This window comes from Stegodyphus dumicola, chromosome 1 (genome assembly GCF_044657685.1).
Source record: "Stegodyphus dumicola isolate Sdum_Otavi_A_Nest chromosome 1, ASM4465768v1".
In the NCBI taxonomy this organism is placed as follows: Eukaryota; Metazoa; Arthropoda; class Arachnida; order Araneae; family Eresidae; genus Stegodyphus; species Stegodyphus dumicola.
In genome coordinates this window covers 18,419,241-18,438,405 of record NC_140768.1, presented here as the reverse complement: position 1 = coordinate 18,438,405, position 19,165 = coordinate 18,419,241, and the positions used below count along the sequence as shown (strand labels likewise).

The 19,165-nt window shown below is 37.2% G+C and overlaps 1 protein-coding gene across 6 annotated transcripts in view; it reads right to left on the bottom strand.

Moving 5' to 3' along the window:
• Nucleotides 1–19,165, bottom strand: part of LOC118184546 (polypeptide N-acetylgalactosaminyltransferase 13-like) — a 558,492-nt gene that overhangs the window by 469,858 nt on the left and 69,469 nt on the right. The window contains exon 1 of one of the 6 annotated variants that reach the window (XM_085813201.1): nt 16,589–16,615. The exons of the other annotated variants lie outside the window; for them this stretch is intronic. The gene's annotated coding sequence lies outside the window, so the exon portion shown is untranslated. Of the gene's footprint in view, nt 1–16,588; nt 16,616–19,165 lie in introns of those variants that run through there. 6 annotated transcript variants of the gene reach the window in all.

Below are 19,165 nucleotides of genomic sequence, written 5' to 3'. Positions count from 1 at the left end.
AAGGGTACTGAAGACGACTTGGGGGGGGAGGAACTCCGTGAAAAAAATAGTTTCGAAAGTTGGGAATAGGGAAAATGTGGCGCTGTTTCAGTCTACAGATCCTGCATGAAATGCAGGTAAAATTTGAAAATGCAAATACGCAGTTACATAAACGACAGCAGCGTAAGTAATTCAGTTTTTCATCTTTCATTCAGCGTCAGTCTTCGGTCTATGCATTCCAAATTTTAGCTGGGTTCAACATGCGTCTCGCTTTACTTCACTGCGTGTTAGTTGCAAAGTGGTTTTTATCCTCAACAATCAAATGTAACGGCCGTTCAGAAGTCGTAACATCTATCCTGGTAAAAACAACTGATACAGTAAAGGCTCTCTATCAATTAACTCTTTCGCATCGAAGTCGCCCGTAACGCCCGTTCATTCAGGCAACGGCAAACCGCCCCAACGCCTCGTTTATTTTCTACTTAGTTCTTTCCCCTCCACGTTTGTGCATGGCTCATTGGTTTCGCGAGTTGTTAAAAGACATGTCAATCATTCTTTTGAAGCAAATAAAGGAGAAATACGGAAAGCTATTGACGTTCGCAGGTGCAATCCGGCCCTAAGGTGAAACTGCACACAATGGATCTACCAGGCAGGGGGAAAGGAAAACTATTCCAAGAAAAATTCGTAAACACGGGCGTTTTCGATGTTTGTTGAAAACAGATTTGGCCGTCTCTCGATGCGAAAGAGTTAATGCATTGAAGAATCTGAAGAAACAAGATCAGTTTGATAGAGGGCGCAAACCGGTATCAGAAAAGCCATTTACTGATGCCACAGCTGCAATCGTTGACTGACCACTGCTGGTAGTAGCACTGGCCGGGCAACAGCACGATACTTGGATCTGAATGGCAGATCCTTCAAGAAGTTCTTTACTTCTGGCCATACAAAATAAACCGTGTGCCGGAATTAAAACACAAGGTTATGATAAACGGGTGGCATTGGCTCTGGCATTTCCTGCCAGGATGCAGGTCAACACTGCTTGATTATGGAGAATTCTCAGGGAAGATGAAACCCATTTGCATCTAAATAGGATTGTTAACACTCACAATTCTCGAATTTGGGCATCCGAACAATTACATGCAGTTCAGGAAATCCCACTGCATTTACCAAATATCACTGTTTAGTGTGTCTTCACATTCTATTCTTTCTTCAGAATACTACTCTAAAAGGACTAGACATCTGTATCATTATCATGCATAGGTATCATAACATGCTGATTAGTTTTTCCATTCCATCAGGGGCGTAGCTAGAGGGGGGCATCTGTCCCCGGGCGCAGAATCCAAGGGGCGACAAACTGATGTTAAGACATTTTAGAATTATATATTTTCCATCCTTGGCAAGCAGTAGGGGGCACTAAATCTTCAGTTGACCCTGGGCGCTGAAAACCCTAGCTACGACTCTGCATTCCATAGCTTCAGCAAAGGCAGCTTTTGTATCACGTAACTTTTATGGAGCAGGCAAGTATAGTATCACGTGACGCTTATGCACCACCGTATGTTGCCACTGGTCTATCGGTACAGAGACTGTTGCGCCAACCGGTTACGGAACAAAAGAACCTGCATGACCACGTCGCTTTCTGAATCTAACCCACGTGACTCCTACCTTGAACTTTAGGAAAAATCTACCATGAACCTACCATCCTACCTTGAACTTTAGGAAAATGTTCAGGATAGGATCCAGCCCTTGACGACCTTAAAGGTAAACTTATCATGGACTGTGCTAAGCGTTCACGATTCTCCGGCGAGAATTTTGTATACAGAATGCAATGTGTGATTCACGAAAAGGGGGGGTCACACTGTAAAGGCCCATTTACACTAGCGGAACTTTGAGCCTAAGAAATGCAAGCGGAAGTTGCTAGCTTCACTAAATGGCGAAAATGTTACTCTTTTTTTTTTTTAAACTGAAACTGAATATTTACACATTTAAATAAACAGCCTAACTTATAACATTATTCAAGAGTTTAAGAGTTAAATATTCCCTCACAATAGGAAAAAATTGCTGTTAAAAAGCTCTCAAGCGAGTCTTCAAATTCGCCCGCGTTTCTTAGGCTCAAAGTTCCGCTAGTGTAAATGGGCCTTCAGAGGTCTGGTTCTCGCCGAGGAAGCGCTTTTATTGGTTAAAATGCTATGGTACACTGAAATATCATTTCCGTAAAACTTTGGAGCAGTTCATTTGCAAAGCTAAAGAGGTGTTAATCTTAAATTTCTTCTTGATTATTAATTTATCTAGTTCTCAGCTGTATGGGCTAGAATAGCACCACATTTCCCCCTCTTGTCAATTTTTCGGAACTATTTTTTTTTTCATGGGATCTCTTTCCCATATCGTTATAAGCCATCCTACAAACATTTGTGGCATTCCAGTTGACAATCGTGCTACAGATGGCTCTGAAGAGTGTCAGGTAAACAAAAAGACACATTGTATTTGGAAACACATCTGGACAACAGATTTCAACAGAACAGTTTTAAGTCTAGATTGCAGGAAAACTATTTTATAAAACACTGATAAGATATAATAACCCTGCAGAAATAAAAATCTTGCTACAAATGACGAAACTTATTATTTGCTACAACACTTGAGGAAAATTTACTATTGTATAAAGTACTAAATATCTCTTTTTTTAACTTTCGACTGATTCGGTAATCTAAATTTGAATTGAATCTTAAAAAACACTTTTTAAACAATAACACGGTTCGAATTTATAGAGAGATAAAACTCATTAAATTGTTTACAATTATTAAAACGTTTCCACAAACATATTTGCTTTTATAGAAAATCGCTAGCACTTTAAGAGAAACAGGCAAGGATCCCCCCCCCTTTTTTTTTTTTTTTTTTTTTTTTTTTTTTGAAGAAATCTTATGTTGCAAAACGTTTTTGATCCTCGAAAGAAAGGGAAAGAGTGCTTATCTCCCTTGACAATTTTATTTCTTTTCAAATTTGATACTGATTCAATAAACTTCCATGAAACACATTTGTGGAATAACAGCAAATTGGTAACAGTTTATATAACCATAAATATGAGAGGTAATAAAATGAGGAGAAAATTTCCAATCATTCAATAAATTATAAATGAAAAAGAAGAAAAATCAAATTGCGAAATAAACAAATACATGCATACTTGGGAGGAAAAACAATGCATTTATATAGAAGGAAATGTATTTTCGACATTAACCCTGTACCTGAATTTCGTGTGTCTGCATTAAATTTTTAATTAAGAATTTTGAATCCATACTTAGAAGAAAACCGTGCTTCTCTATTAAAATACTCTCCCCTTTTCATATTCTCTTGGTTTAATACTGCACAATTATGCTGTTTCTCTAAATTTTCTGTGGATTGTTTAGAGCGCTGTCCTGCATTGCAGCTTCACTGCCTACATTCCATCATTGCTGAGAAAACCGTTTTACAGTCAAGCGTTTTGTCATTCGACTGAAGAAGACTCATTAATTTTGTTTACTCAATATTACATAATTTCAAATGGAAAGCAATTTAGTTTGTTAAAAGCTGGTACCGCGATCAAACGTAGACGCACAATCAAGCCCGGCCCCAATTTAAGACCTCCGTCTTAGGTGGAAGATGGATCTCCCAGGCAGAAAAATGGCCCATCGGAAGCTTAGAGAAATCACTACACTGCCGGCATATTTCACACTTAACGGACGACAGATCAAAAGGTACTCTTGTTACTCACGGCTGGACAGGTCGACCGGGTCACCGCTATAAGGTGCGACACTTTTAGCTGGAGATTTGGCTGGTCGTCAAAGTGCCCCCGCCAGCGGGCAGCTCAAGACTGAAAGATTAATACGGAATACCGTGTTGTACAACGGACTGGCCGTCGCACCGCTACCATAGAATTAGACAGAATACCGTTCAAGTGGCGAGCCACGTCCTCTACCAAGGCTACCAACTTGAGGACTTACAGCAAACCCTCCCTTGGTCCAACCGTACAGACGATCTACCCTCGGGGTTCTGGAACCGCAAGGCTCGTAATTATGTTCCCCCAGAGTGCCACCACCATGATAAAATACCAAGCCACTATAAACACCCCAGGGGGAACATCGAAAGTAAGAAATTTTTGGTCGTTCAATAAATTATTATTGCTTCATTCTCATAAATTACGTTTATAACGTACTCTGCAGTTAGAAAAATATTCGCATCAGCTTTATAGACCCAATAAATTATTTAAAAACACGACTTTTCCCCTCTTTCTCTACGAAATAGATTTTGAGTTGAATATACAAATATATAAGATGGAAACGCGAAAGATAATTTATAAAGTACTAGCCGCTATGCGGCCAGTACTTCTGACTGTACTTCTGGCTGGTATAGTCTGGCTTTTAAATTTACCGGACAACAAACGTCCTCTCGACAAACATCATATCCAAGTACCTCTCGACAAACGTCCAGTATCCAAGAGATTTACTCATTTAATATATTATACAATTTGTAATGTATTTGATCATCTTTACATCTGTACCTGATTATTATAGCACATCCTTAAGGGGGCTCATACACCTTAAACTCCTTATGATCTTCGAATATATGACTGTTGCCAAGAATTGGGATATTTTATTTATTTTAAAAGCCATTACTTCCAACCTTTTACAGCTGACTACATAATATAGCTGCTTTGGAAACTAGTAACTAGAAAGTTTGTATTGCCATAAATATTTTTGTAATTTAATCCACTTTGTGACAAAATATTTCGCCATTTTTCCACCTTGCGGGAATGATATTTCAAAAATGGCTAATGGTGCGTACTTGAAATTTGATGGAATTATTTATATGGGCAGTATTTTCTAAATGAACCAACAATCTGATGAGTATTTTAATATTGAAAAATTTTACGGGCGAAAACATTACAATTTTTTTAATAAAATACCTTTTATAAACTCAACTCAAAATAAAATAAAAATTTAACATAAAATTTTTAGAATTTTAGGTTCACAGTAGTTTCCAAATCTTATAAAAGCAATATATTAAATATGGAATTAAATTATGCAACAGAAGGTTTTAAACTGTGCGCGCAAGGTGGAAATATGACGAAAGATTTTGTCACAAAGCGGATTAAATTATAAAACTATTTGTGGCAACACAAACTTTCTGGTTACTATTTCAAAAAGCAGCTATATTATATAGTCAGCTGTAAAAAGTTGGAAGTAATTGCTGTTAAAATAAATAAGTTATCCCAATTCTTGCAACAGTCACCTATTCGAAGCTGTTATGGGTTTTAAGGTGTATGAGTCCCCTTAATATAACTGTATGCCTCACATGTATGATAATAGTGAAACATGATCCCCACCATGCACCTTCTGGTCCTTATTTCAATGTTCCTCATTTCGTGATCAATCCCCGGAGGACACAGTACTAAGCTTTTTGTTTATATTTATTCATGTATTTACTTTTAATTCCATCGACGGGATCCAACAAGCTGAAAAGCACCTACCCCAGTGGGCCAACTGTTTCGTCGATGGTGAAAAGAATTGAAAGTATCCAAGAGAAATGTTAAATTTTAAAACTGCACAGAATTATAGCCCTCATTTTTCCGAGTGGCAACACTGCTAATATCGGCAACAATGGCGACAGTGATATATCAGCAACAATGGCTGCGTGACATTGTTCCTGATATAATGAGAGAGAATAAGCGATTTGATGAGATTTCGCCAAAAAACATAAAATAAGAAACACTCATTCGAATTTAAAAAACTCGCTTGGAGGTGCACTAGCTCTTGTCTAGATGCACCCTAAGTACTATATTTCGCAACCCGGGGTTTATTAGCTTACGCGCAGCACGAACGAACGGCACACAGACAGACTCTTTTCCTTTTATTATAAGTAGAGATTCATTACAATGCATGCATAATCAAAAATATCTTGATGCCATTATACCTTTCATACGCTAATTTTGTTCTCCATATTTATGGCTGATCAATGGCCGAGTGGCTAAGGCCTTGAAATTCTGGGACTTCGACCCACATCCCTTTCGTGGCAATCAAATAACTGCATTTGATGAGAAGATTACTTATAGAGTCAATACTACTTTATTTACAGCAAGGAAGAAGAAGCGTTGGAAATAACTGTAAGCTTCGAAGACAGCAAGAAAGAACTAATTTAAGGCTTAGTGTTCACAATGCGAATCACATTACCGTTTCCGACTCAAACAACACGAAATGCCATTTTTTCGAGAGATTTTTTTACACGTCTGGGGAGCGAACGACCTGTTATTTTTCGCTTGATCCGGAAAAGAATCGATGTTTCTCTTCTAAATAAAACATGGTCTACCTTTACAATCTCGTTAGCTCCGTCCTCCGCCCTCTACGAAGAAAACAAAAGCGGAGAATGTTCCAAACAAAAATCGTATTAAAAGATTTTTCCAGTGCTCCAGACGGTGATGTTGCTGCCAGAGCATTCGGAAGGCGAAAGCTTTCACTTGGAGGTGGTGGAATGACAACAGGCGCCCGCTCTTCTTAATGATAGAACATTAGGACGGAAGCTCCGGAGCACAACAGAGTGGAGGCGGTGGTAAAGGAGGTTCGTTTCGACGCCTGGGGTCGATAAAAGGATCTCTTGTTTTCAAGTGGAACGACTTAGGCATTGGCTTTAGATGTACCCTCTTAAATGATACACAATAACCGCTGTGTCTTAATTGATCTCTACAACTTTATTCTTTCTTTCTCTGACAGCTAATCAAAGATATGGTGTTAGACGTAGTTCCTCCATTTCATTTTCAGGAAAGTACGTGCGTTCTAAATGGAACTAGAGATTGATTAGTCGTGAATAGATGCCAAAATAAGCGATTAAGCTTAAATGCAATAAAACTACCTTGCAAAAATAAAAATGCGATAAAATTATCTTTAAAAAAATTGGTATACGACGAGAGGCGTAATGCTGATACCCAATCCTCTTACATCGCAAGCATATACTTGTTTTGCAGAAGATGGTTCATGATTTCGCCAACGAATTATTGCTTTTGGTGAGAAATACTGTAAAATAAAAGTATGAAGACTTGAGCAGTCGATGAACATCTCGATTTTTGTTAGCAGAAACTTCCTCCTTCATTTCAAATAGATAAAATGCAGAATCAAATATCATACCGACAGAAGACGTAATTCTAAGTAAGCTGAAGTAATTCTTTTTATTTTAAATTAAGTTACATAACCAAAAATGATTAGGTTCTAGCCATGTTATCAGCTGATCAGCTTTTGAAGGTTAGTTTGTATTATTATTATGGCAAAGCCTCGAGGGCTTATGCCTAATGGGAGGGATGCCTTCGCGAAGGACGTTTTAAAGGAAACTGTCTCGTATATAGGGTGATTCAGAATTCATCATCAATATTTGGTGGGGAGGTAGGTAATAGGAAAAGAAGGAGATTTCACATAGGAATGCATGGGCGCATATGCCATGTAATAGAGCAAAGTGACCCCAGTTCAATAATGGAAAGAACACATAAGAAGGAAGTGGTAATGAAATAAACATTTATTATCTTACGTGCGACATGCGATGGAGGACGTGGGCATCATCCCTCTACCAATACGGTTAATCGTCCATCTTTATCTATTGCCTAGATACATGATACATAAGAACATACAGTGGCTACAGATAGACTGTGCAGAAGATATATATATATTCAGATGCCTAAATAGATCTTACGTAGGAACATGGGGTGCTGAAACATTCTTTTGCGTCGGTTTTACAGACTTACAAGAGGTGCTGGAACTGCCAACCATGTGCTAGAAGGCATGACTCACAACGGCGTTGCATGGACAACCGGTCCTTCTGGAATATGTCTGGCATTTCTCGGATGCTTGCAGCAGCAACCGATATGCGTGCTACGAGGTCCATAGCACTGTCAACAGGGGCCTCGTACACCATATTTTTCATAGCATCCCATACAACGAAATCGATTGGACATAAATCCGGTGAATGTGGTGGCCAAGAAACTAATCCACTGAGACCAATCCATTAACCTCCAACCTTTCTGCTTGGGTAAGCACGCACAGCATTTGCGAAATGTGCAGGAGCACCGTCATGCTGGAACCACATTCGCCGAATAATACGTTCAGGAACCTCGTTCAGAAGATCCAGTAACACAGTCTGAAGAAATGTCAGGTACTTGCGTCTTCAAAAGAAACGTCCAAACGGGACGGTAGTAAATACGAGCCCAACAAACGGTCATGGAATAATCCCAGTCCACACACTGACAGCAAAGTGTTGTTGCGCAGCTCCAGGTCTTGTACGTGTGTTCTGATGAGCCCACACATGGAAAGTGTGTGTGTTGAAGGCACCTCTCTCGAGTGAAAAACGCTTTATCAGTGAAAAGAACAAACGTTGGGAAATTGGCATCAATGGTTGTTCTCTGCATGAACCACTGACAAAAAATAACACGCTTGGGATGGTCGTCTACTGCCAGTAACTGCACTCTTTGCAAATGAAACCCTTCATCGTGTAATATCCGCCACGCTATGCGAAGCCTAGCCATACCTCGTGTGCTAGCATCAGGCTGTTCGTCGATTTCCTGTGGGACAGCTTCCTCTACTGCTACTGTCCGTGCCGATCGGCACCTCCCTCGATTAACATTACTAGCAGCAACTGTTTCACACATTTGTCGATGAATACGTGAAAACATTTCATGCTGTGGCCCACAGCGGTTGGGAAAGCGCGCTGCATACAATTGCCTGGCTTGAAGACATTTTCCTACTGCCGCACCGTAAGTTACACGTATATCTGCAAGTTCATTCCACGTATACCGGTTCATAATACTTCTGCAAAGTCACCTAGTAGAATGACGACTGACTGCACGCGTCAAACAGCTGTGCATATGTATGGGTGTTATGTATATACAGCGCCCTCTACAACCCCATGCGTTCGTCTGCGACCATGCTTTCCTATGTGAAATCTTCTTTTCCTATTCCCTAACTCCCCCCCCCAAATATAGATGATGAATTCTGAATTACCCTGTATACGTGACACATGGGAAAAACCACGAAAACGCCCATGCAGCCAGCCCGTTCGCGGGATTCGAACTTGGAATCGAATTACCAGTGTTCATCGACTTTACCGCTCGGCCGCTGGTGGGCTTAGCCTCTGAAGAAAAAAAGCGTATGAAGTGCTTTGAACAACGACACTGGAAACAATAAATAACCTTACAAAAAGTATTTTAAAAAAATCTCAAAGTTTTCAGATTTTACAGTCGCCCAAAAGGTTTTTTACGCTCTTGCTAAGCTCGCAGGCTATCATTCGGGTGTTGCACGCACTCCTACTAACCCATTTTTTTTGTGTATTTTTAGCTTTATTATTCAGCATAATTTTCCTCGAACTTACGACAAACACAATTCAACAGCAGAATTATAAAAATTTTAAACGCGACGTAGCATTATACATTTAGAATTCCCGATGCAGGGTTAAGTATGCAGGGTTAAGTATCCCGATGCAGGGTAAGTTCCTCTTATTTCAGTCTTTTCTCAATTTGTCATAACAATGTTCTGTTTTTTTCACTATGATGGCTTTAGAAAACTTTTATTATTTTTTTTTCTTTTTATTGTTAAGATTTGTGCGTTTATTTTATTTGTTAAATATCACGTTCTTGGCGATTACGCAACATATCAAACAACAAATTTACAAAATATTTTCAAATATTTATAAATATTTACAAAATATTTCGCGAACTATCATGCCACCCCCCTGTGAATTCTCCCCCCCCTCCCACAACCAACACATAAACGATGGAGCCCGAATAGGAGTCCAAAATAGTGTAACTTTAAGAAGGAAAATTGAATTCGAAACATAAAATCTAACAAAGAAAAGTGGAGACGTACAAAAAATTAAATAAAAAGTTAGGCTTCACCGTCATCAATAAAAATAATATTTCAAAAAAGTCCAATATGCCGCACGCCGGTCTTAATCGTTACGAAAGGCAATAATAAAAAGAATGGCCCCACCCACAATGACAACGAAAAGCCACAAAATTCCATCAGAGGAACAACGGCGTCCTTCAAGGGTCCTTAGGACAGTACACAAAAGCAAGCCCTCCCAACAAATGGCTTTTCGCATTTATCCGCTTTATCACTACACTGGCGCCAGACTGGGAGACACTGCCTTACAAAAGTCGCCTCCTACTCCAAAAAATAAATTTCCTCCATGGTAGAGGGGGCGGGGCGGTAACACGAGGGAGTCATTATTTCAAAATGACGATGAATCTGTCTGAAGAGGATCTACAAGCAAAGAGAGAATCAAAAAGAGTTGAATACCATTCTTTGTGGATCACTTATTTCCAGCTTCTCAACAGCTGCATCACTTGAACTTATTTTAGCTATTTATTGTTTGTGAGTGGGAATCATGAAATGTACATAATGAATATTAAAATAAATCTTATTCAGCAACACAATTACCGGATCAAATGAATTAAGTACTATAAAGAACTCAAGATACAGCTGGTTCTTTGCAAACGTAGGTGTCTCGACTTCAGTGAAAATTTAGTATGCTTCTCCTTCACCAAATAAAAGTTTAAATATTATGCAAAATAAATCTTACATGTATTTATAGGCTTTAACCAATGGCCAAAAATATATTGAGAGATTAGCTTAATTTATTTTAATTCTTAAGTGAGGAGAAATGAAACAATTTACTGAAATACATTAAAAAAATTTAAGTCTCTTTACTATTTTATGCATTCTGCTTGATAACAAATAATCAGTAGGTTTCTTTGGGCTTATTTAGTTTATTATGGCAAAGTACACTTGGGTTACTTGCCTAAGGGCAGGGATGCATTCGTGGAGGACTTTCTGAAGGAAACTGTCTCGTATAGAGTGATAGGTATTCAAACTGATATTTCAAGCCTTCAAGTATTACAAGCTTAGAAACAGCATTTCCCTACTTCTTCTGGTCCTTCGAAATTTATATTTGGCTTTGATGAGAAATACTTCTGAAAATATTGACTTGTATAAATATGATATTACATGGGTAATCAAAGTTCTCAAAGTCCTGTTGGCTATAGTGGCACACTTCTGCTATGAAACGTAGATCTCATTAATTTTATGATATATTTCAAGAAGTAAGCTTTAAAAATCACCTCATCCGCATGCAGAAGTTTCCAAATTCGTTCAACGCTGTTCCATAAAACACAGCCCCTCACTAAAACCTTGACTCACAGTTTGGACCGGAGGCCGAAAGATAAAGCCTGTGAACACTGGTAGCTCGGTTCTGAGGTTCGAATCCCGAGAACGGTTTTCGTGGTTTTCCCCATGTGTAACGTGTATACGAGTCAGTTTCCCTTAGAAAGTCCTCCACGAAGGCGTTCCTTCCCTTAGGCAGATATCCTTCGAGTACTTTGCCATAATCAAATACACGAAAATACACACACACACAAAACTGTTCATTCAAGAGCACTGTTATTTTGTGTATCGAAATCTCGTAGAACTTCTTTAGCTACCCTGTCCACCACTGGGATATCATCTGCCCAGTCTCTGCCATTCGGTTTTGGTTTGGTTTGGTATATTTAATTATGGCACGCAAGAACAATCTGTTAAACTTTCCTACTTCCTCAGGTACGGTTCTTACATATTGTGCTTTCGAGCAACTTTTACTAATTATTTTCAAGTACGAACAATTCGTTCCTAAATAGTTTTATAAATATAATTGCCAAGAGAATTTACATTTATGTTACAATTAAGTCTACAGTTAAACTAATTTTACATTTAGTTAATATTTTTAATCATTTTATATTTAGATATCTAAAATGATTAAAAATAACCAGATTTTTTTCATAATAATATTCAGAGAAGTTTAAGAATGAATAAATCCTTTTTTTTCCAAATACATTTATAAATGATTTAATTAATATTTACGTTTTTAATTAGAGCCGTTCTTTTAAAAGATATGCATAAATAATTACAAATATTTTAATATTTTTCATTTTCAGCATGTTCAAATCTCTGTTTTCCTTGAACTCAGTATATTATTAAGTAATTTAATCTACAATAACTTAGCATGTATCAGAATTTTTAAGTAAGATATATGTATAAATATTAAATTGAAACTTTCGCGCGGTGATTTTAATACACACTTAAAACGCAATAACGTTTCGGTAAGCAATAATGTACCAAGAGTGTATGTCCCAAAGAAAATGAGCCCAACTAGTAGCCAAATGGCTAAGAGGAGTTTTTCTATTCTAAGAGTTCTTACTTGGATTCATAGCCCAGGTAAACGGCCTAGCTACTAGTCGCTTTTCCCCATGAATAATATAAACATGAGCTAGGTTTCCTTAGAAAATCGTCCACGAAAATATAGCTGTACTTAGGAAGATAGCCTTCGAATTCTTTGCATATTTAAAAAACTTGACTTGTGCCGAGTAACAAATATTTTAACATGTCTAACTTTATATTTAGCCATAAAGTTGCAGTGTTTAAACACATTTCTGTGTACATTCATTATCAAATTTATATTTTGGCAAAGCATTCAATACATCACTTAGCAATTTTACTTAATTTAATAATTCTCTATTAATATAATAAATAACAACAACCCATTTCACATTTAAACATTAACTTCATTGTCGCAGTTTTGAATTCTATAATCCCTAACTGAGTTTAAAAATGAGCAAATATATTGCCTCTCGTATGAAATGTTTAAAAATTGCCTTTAATTAAAATTTATTTAAAAAATAGCTCATTATAGAGTCCAAAATGTTTTTTTGATTATTTTTAAGAAAACATAATTCTGTTACTTTTAGAGAGCAGGTCATTTTGACTGAACATCACTTCAATATTTTGAAGGAAAAAAAAAAAAAAAGAAATATAATGCATGCATATTGATTTTAACCTAAAAAAATATCTGAAAGGTTTCAGATTTTAAATTACGTCCAATGGGGTGTTTTTTTAACGTTTTGTGTGTTACCTTTATTTATTAAATATCTCTGCACTTAAACCATAAAATTCAGTTCAATAGCAATGTCGCAAAATAGTTTTAAAAGGAGCCTATCTTTAGAATTTCCGATACAGAAACTCGCGTACTGGAAATAATGTTTTTTCTGTACAATGTTGCCATGGCTCGCTTTGAAATCCTTGAGTTTGTTAATCAAAAATTCGTTAAAGATTTACAAAATATGAAATCGATCATAAAACAAATTTCAAATTTGGTCTTCCACATGCCCATATTCGTAGGAGGATTATGTCATACAAAATTCGATGGCTCTAGGTACCGTTGTTTTATCACAATGCGAGAAATATACACAGATTTATGCAAATTTTTCATTATTTAATTTCTTCAAATATAATGCAGGACTTTAACATTTAGTGGCAACAGTTTGACATATGCCTGTTTACCTTTGTTAAACATCAGGCGTCCGCGTCCTCCGTCACCTGTCCCCTGCCTATTCTGCTATAAAACTGAAAGGAGAGCCGGATGTTTTTTACATACTACAGCTAATTCAATGAAATAGCTTACTGAGGTATAAAATGTTCTGTATTTAGCAGCTGTTTGGAATTAAAGCAATTATAAACATTCAACATAAATTCCAAAATTTTAGTGTCAACAAGATAATGAAACCTTCTACATAGTTTGAAAAAGCATGAAAGCGCTTTCTGTTTAGAATTTACACGAAAAAGGCCCGAAATATTATAATTATGAGGAGAATGTATAAAACAGCTGCTCTTGTCACGAAAGAAAGGCTTCAAAAAGACATGGAAAATTTTTCACGAAGAATGCAAGCATGAAAATGAGGAACAGTAACTGCATGCTGTATTTTAAACCACAAATTATTCCAGTTTTTAAGACATGCTAATATTTTTGTGGAATAATTTTGGCACATGTTTGCGAACCCAGAAAATAAAACGCTACTAACGATTTAAAAAATTACTAAAAATATACGGGATGTTTTGCAATATTAACTGCGAAACACATTTTATGCGGAATAAATAATTCGATAAAAATAAATAAAATGTTTCTTACGTATTTCATGATAATTAAAATTACAGTATTTGATAAGAACAAAACGCAGTGAACACAACACAAATGATTATTTGGAATTTCATTTAAATTAGAGATAATTACAAAAAGAGTTTATTAAATTTGTGAAATTTCACCATTAACGAAAGAACACTTAATTATGAAATTAATCATTTAATGATATAATTAAGTTACCAGAAAAGGTCATAAAATACTGATTAAGAACTTTATAGTTCATTTGGTAACTCAAGAAGAAAAACAGCTGGAAGTTCTCATTTATTTTTTTGTTTTAAACTTAGGAATCTAAAAAAGTCGTATTTTCTTAAGGAAAAATATTAGAATTTAAAAAGTTTTTTCGCATTATCCTACGGATGGGGGACTTATTTTCCCATTCTCGACAGTGCTTTTTAAATATTTCAAAATCTTACTACTAGATCCTCGTGACGCATTAACCAATTTATATGTATAATTCATGATATATAAAGAAAGTGATTTGCAAAACGCTTTAATTTTGTTTAGTGCCGTTGGCTTCAAGTTGCATCATGAAGTAGATTAAAGAAATACACACATTTGGCCAGTGAATTAGAAACCCAAGATCAATATTTTATTTTGGACCACCTTTTGCACGGATAACTGTTTTGATTCGTTTGGGCATCAAGTCTGCATACTTCTGGAGTGCTTTTACGTCCAGAGAATACCATGCATTGGCTATGCAGTTTTTTATATCTTGTAAATTAGATGCAAGAGCTGTTGCTGTTGGACGAGTCTTTCTACCATATTCCACACATTTTCTATGGGGTTGTGATTCGGGCTGTGCGGTGACCAGGGAAAGTGTTGGATGTCAGGTTGATGTTCAGCACTTCTGGCACGATGTATAGTTGCATTATTGTCCATGAAAAATAAGTCGCCATCAGGGTAAAAATGCAACATTGCGGGATGCACTTGATCTGCCAGTATATTTAAGTATCTCATGGTTCTTTGTTTACCCTCGAGGAACACCATGGGAACAACTTCCATGCCAGCAGAACATGCCCCAATCATGATACACCTATCAGACCTTGCAGAGTGCAAGTAAGAAAAGATGGATCCATGGCTTCATGAGATTCTCGCGAAAATCGACGTTTCCCATCAGTGCAGAATAAGATGTAGCAAGATTCATGCGAACACAGTATCTGTTACTAATCCTCAGATGTCCAGTGTCTTCTTTTCCGGCACCACTGCAAACGAATTCTTGCATGTCGGGCAGAAATAACTGGTTTTATCACAAGCAACCCGACTATACATTACAATCCTCTGCGCATGGTTGGAGCTGAAATCTGTTGGGAGGAGCCTTGGTTGACGATTTGAAATCTGTTGGGAGGAGTTTTGGTTGACGATTTCTGCGAGTTGAAGCACAGTAGAGTCCTTGTCCTACTTAACAATTCGTTGGGGACGACGCCGATCACTGTGTTCGAACCGCGTCTTCTGAAAAAGGACTGTGGGTTCTAACTTTTGAAAACCATTTTGGCTGCTTTTGAGAACCCAACGAGATTTGCTGTCTTCGAAATCGATGCTAAAACGGCATCAACAATAAGCCCTTTTTCAAATGACCAAAAATCTGTCATTCATAAATACATTTCAAATGGTGTCGTTTTTCCAATTTTACTTCAGTCATTGCAAAAAGCACTCTTTACACCATACTTATACTAGCATTCTAATCACGTGTAACGCACGCCATAAAAAATTTTGCATAATTCCTCCCTAGCACGCATTCAAATGAAAATGTCAAAGGTTTCTCATTCATTGGCCACTGTGTGTATATGCATTATTTTCACAGAAATAAGTATTATATTAACTGCAATTAAGCATGCATTTCTTTTGTTTGGTTTATATGATTATGACAAAGCTTCATCAAGGGTTATCTGCCTAAGGGAAGGGATGCCTTCGTGGAGGACTTTCTGAGGGAAACTGGCTCGTATACACGTTACACATGGGGAAAACCACGAAAACGCCCATGTAGCCAGCCTGTTTGCGGTACTCGAACACCAGACCGAACTACCAGTGTTCAGAGACTTCGCCTCTATTGGGCTCCCATGCATTTCTTTCTTCGCATGGAAAACTGTTTATATTAAAATCACATAGAAATTTTATGAAGTATAAATAATTTTTTTTGTGTTATACACATACACAGATATGCACGCACATACATACATAAATACATTTCAGAATCTGTTCCCTATAATAGAAAAGTACCCTTTTTTGTTAAACGCTATAAATGTTTATACCAGTCTCTAATCACTGTAAAATAATTGATATGAATTATTCGAAAATAAATTATTACCAAAATGGCTATGTCCTAATTAGCTTCTATAAAAGGGAATCTACCATATTTAAATTTATTTCATAACATTAAAAGAAACCCTTCGCAACGAAGTTTACACAAATGACCATGAAAAATAAAAGTTTAGAAAACGTTTAAAAAAAATAAGTAAAAAAATTTTCACAACGCTTAATTGCGAAAATACTACTACGCAATATACACAAGGGAAAAAAAAGAAACATAACGAAGATACTTAAAAAGTAACGAACAGACCATCACAAAAAAACTTTAATCGGAAATGAGTAAAAGTTGATTTCAGGTTACCTGCAAAAACCAGAATACCTTGACCATTCACCTTTTCGGTAACATCTTTCAAACCACGGGAACTGACATCAGAGGTGATGCCATCCGCTCTGAAGTAAGAAGCCGTAGTAAAAATACAACACAACACAAAAGAGAGGCAAAGAAATAGCGCGCAGGTTTGTTTTTCTTTTATTGAATGCAACGAAGCGGCAAGAGTCCTGAATGAAGTGATCTCGAGCTCTAGCAGCTGCTTCTGATTCGCTTGGCGGAATTCGTGTATCTTCAATCTGGTGGCGTGTGTGCCGCTTCGTCCATTGTTTCTTTGTGAGGGGTCGCTATTCCATTTCTTCGAGGAAACGGAACGGAAAGATCAACAGAGGGAATTTATTTCCTTTTATTTGGAGTGGCGATTTTGCTGGACAGCGATTAGGGTCAGAGATTCCATTTTTGGATCGCTGCCGCAACTCTCCTCTTGACATGCTCCCCCCTTCTGTATTCTTTTAATTGCTGTTTAGCCGGGCGATTTGACGAGTCTCCATTAAGGTTTCGTAATAACAGAGCAGTGAAAGAGAATCACATATTATGCGAAAGTCCGTGAAGGAGGGCTGGTATTTCAGGGTAGAAATCTGAAGCAAAAGGAAGGGGTTCTTAAGAGACAGCAACAAAAAACCCTTCTTGACATGTGAAGGTTCTAATTACAGGGACGGGAAAGAAATTGCCACAGCAATGGAGATATCAATGCAATTTGCATTAAAAAAAACAAAGCATTAAGTTTGAAAAACCTTTGTATTCTACGCTATACGCGTGACAATAACTGCAAAATTGCACAGATATTCACAGACGAAGGTTTAACTTGCGTCTTCTTCAAAATCCATTTTATACACCCAACCTATCGTCATGTCGTCCAGACGGTGTAGTGGTTAGGAAAGCCTAATACGGTATCGAAGGGCTTGGGTTCGAATCCCGGAGAAGACATGGATGTTACAGTGTCGGTTCGACATGGCGGAACTCTAAATATCTCAAAATATCTGTATTAAAAATTACGATGTAAATCTTAAACGCTTATTTCCTCGAAAAAATTCCAGAAAGGATTAAGCATGATTTAAATTATAAATGAAGGCGTTATCTTGTTGTTGCGAAGCTAAGTTTCTCTATATTGGCAACAAATCCGCTATCCTGCTGTTTCAAATGTAAACAAGAGCAATGGCCGCCATCAAAAACATCATTAGGCTTCGCGGCACTTAAACAATTTTAAAATTGTTGATAATTCTAAAAATATTGCACTCAGATTTACTAAAGGCATTAAAACCTTAACCGGAAGATAAGAACAACATAATTCAATCATTTTTAAAGCAAAAAATGTACAAACATATACGAGTAAAGAAACTGAGATCACTGAGCCGGGTAACAGAGTGGATATATATATAATTATATTTATATACGTTTGGTGCTGCCGATTGCAACCAAAATACGAGGTGCACATCTATATGTTATAGCAGTCCTATATACAAAATTTCAATGTTCTGAGGCTACTCGTTTTTGAGTTATGCGAGATATGTACCTACGTACATATGTTCGTACAGACGCCACGAAAAATTCTCTTCAGAATTCATTTTAAAGCAGTTTCATAATTTTTTTGGAGGAAACGACTCTTGTATTCTGTCCTTACGTACAGATATCACGCAAAAACATCGTTAAATTGCATTCGATAGCGGTGAAAATGGATATTTTCGTTGAAATATGCTGCCTGAATCTTTTCGCGATTACAATACTTCCTTTTTACTTCGTACAAGGATGTAAAAAAAAAAGGCTTTTTTAAACCTATAGCCGTAATACTTGCTCGGAAGCATTCGCTGAGAATGGCCGCGAACCAAACAGTCACTTAGCTTTCTCATTACTCAGGACGCTGCCCATGGTGCATCACAAGAAGTAGACCGCTACTGCACCCGCGAGAAAGGAGATAAAACACATCCATGCGAGCCAAGCTTTATGTAAACGTAGCATTTACATCCTTTATATTAGGGTAGCAGTGAGCCTCTTCCTCTAAAAACTACAATGTTCAATGAAAACAAATGTAATAAATAAATGTGCCACTTTCATCAAGCTCAGTTTCGAACTATTTTAATAATCAGACGTAGGTCAAGGTTTACTTAACTGATCTCTGCAATTCCAACGAGGCAACTCAAGGCTCTTCATAGTGTAGTAAACTAATCTAACAATATTTCAACAGTTTAGTTTTTCAAATACAAGGCCCACCAGCGACAGAGCGGTAACGTTGCTAAACACTGGTAGTTCGGTCCGAGGTTCGAATCCTGCGAACGGGCTGGCTGCATGGACGTTTTCGTGGTTTTCCCCATGCGTAACGTGTATACGAGCCAGTTTCTCTTAGAAAGTCCTCCACGAAGGCATCCCTCCCTTAAAACAGATAGCCCTCGAGTGCTTTGCCATAATCTAATGAAACCAAAACCAAATTTTCAAATACAAGATTCTTTTCCATTTAAAGCATTCATTTCTTAATTTTATTCTTCAAACTTCATTCTCATATGTCCAACCAGCTAAAAGTGTTCGCCCGTATCTATGAGATAATAATCTAGTTCT